This window comes from Lipotes vexillifer, unplaced genomic scaffold (genome assembly GCF_000442215.2).
Source record: "Lipotes vexillifer unplaced genomic scaffold, Lipotes_vexillifer_v1.1 scaffold217, whole genome shotgun sequence".
NCBI classification, from domain to species: Eukaryota; Metazoa; Chordata; class Mammalia; order Artiodactyla; family Lipotidae; genus Lipotes; species Lipotes vexillifer.
Genome location: NW_006788200.1, coordinates 4829023 through 4831156, shown reverse-complemented (window position 1 = coordinate 4831156; position 2134 = coordinate 4829023).

Below are 2134 nucleotides of genomic sequence, written 5' to 3'. Positions count from 1 at the left end.
GGTGCTATGAGAGCAGAGAGAAGGGAAAGAAGCTTAGAACCTAATTCGGATGTAATGCTGTAAGTGGTGTGTGCATGTGCATGTGTGTGTGTGCGCACGTGTGCTTTTATTTTTGTGAAGGGGTTAGGGAGAGATGGGGGAATTGTTAGCTTTGAGAGAGAGAGGGAAATGTGATAGCCGTTCTTCCACTCACGGATCCATGAAAAACAAGTATTTTTGTTTTCCCTTTATATAATGCAAATCATGCCCTATGAATCGTTTACTGACTGGCATTCTCACTGACAAAGAAAAATGCCTTGGAAAAAATTTTGTGTCAATACATATGTATTTACCACATTCTTCCTAGTGACTATAGTTTATGTGTATCAACAGTTTATTCCTCTAACAATGGGCATTTCTCCCAATGTTTTTACATGAATCTTGAAGCAAATGTGTCGTTCTTTGGAATAAATTTTGAGATACAGAATTTCTGGATTAAGGGGTGTGCACATTTAAAATGTTAATAATACTGTCACGTTGCCCTCCCAAAGGCTTTGATATGAACAGTTCAAACAAGGAGGATGACAGTGTCTATTTCCTTAACAACACAGAATATGATCAATGTTTAATTATTTCCAATCTAATGGATAAGAAATGTTAGGTAATTGTTGATTTAATTTTCATTTCCCTGATTACTAGTCAATTTGAACTACTTGTCCTATGTTTATAATCTGTTGGCATTTCTTCTTAATTGCCTATATGTATTCTTTGTCAATTTTTCATTTTTTGGCATTTATTGGTGCTTTCATATATTCTGAATATTAATCCTGCCTGTAATTTGTGTCATAAACATTTTCTCCTAGTCTGTCACTTACTGTTTTCCCAAAATTTTATTATGAAAAATTTCAAACATTCAGCATATTGAAACAATGTTGCTTATTTCTTTTAACTTCCCTTATGATATTTTTTGTATACAGAGTTTAAATTTATTTCACAACCTGTTAAAAATTTTTTTTTTTTTTAACTTCTGGCATTTTGCATCCTACATAGAAGCTCTAACTTACTCTAGGGTTATCAAAATATTCTCATTCATTTTCACCTAATATTATTATTGCTTTGAATAAAGAGCTCTTTAGCCCATCTCACTGGCACTGGGAGTGGTGACTTGGGGCACGTCTAGCTTCACTGAACCAATGATATTGGGATAACTAGCTCTCAATTTGACGGGAAATAGTTCATCCTCTTTCTACCCATGTGAAATTCCATCTTTCCCACAATCTAAATTCCTCTATATACATGGAACCATTTCTGTATTTTGTTTTATTCCAATGACCTACTCATTTAATTTCTCCTGTTTTAGTTACTGTCTGTTGTATATTTTGATAAATGTTAAGTCAAGTAATCCCTCGCTGGTCTCTTTCAATTGTTCTTTGTTTCTCTTTTTCTAAACAGCTTCTCTTCCATATAAACTTTATAGTCATTTTGACAGCTTCTATGAAATATCCTGTTGGGATTTTGATTTGGAATTCAGGGAGTGTTGACATTTTAACAACACTGGATCTGTGTATACAGGGACATTGTGCATCTTAGTATTGGCTCTCTATCCTTGAGAAGGAGGCAGCTCTGGTTCTCTAAGGGGAATATGCTGGGGGTGGGGTCTGCACCTTGTGTGACTGCCTTGTCCCCGCGGGCCCAGCATCCTCTGCTCTCTGGCTTAGAGATAGGGAAACATCTCCCAGTCTGATAGAAATCATCCCTTCCCCCTGGAGAAGAGACAGGAAAGAGCTACCCCATTAGACCGAAGCCAAAGTGGCATGATACCCTCTGTGCAGGTCTCTGGAGCTATCCAAGGAAACAGGGGCTGCTGGAGACATTGCAATTTGGCCTCTCGATGCCCAGTAACTTTAGATGGTGACCACTGCTTCACAAATTCACAGAGAAGAGTGTTATCTTGTTGATGTTTAACTCAATTCGCAAGAAAAATTTTAAAAATGGGCAGAAGAACTAAACAGACATTTCTCCAAAAAAGACAAATGGATGGCCAATAGGCACATGAAAAGATGCTCAACATCGCTAATTATTAGAGAAATGCAAATCAAAACTGCAATGAGGGGCTTCCCTGGTGGCGCAGTGCTTGAGAGTCCGCCTGCCGATG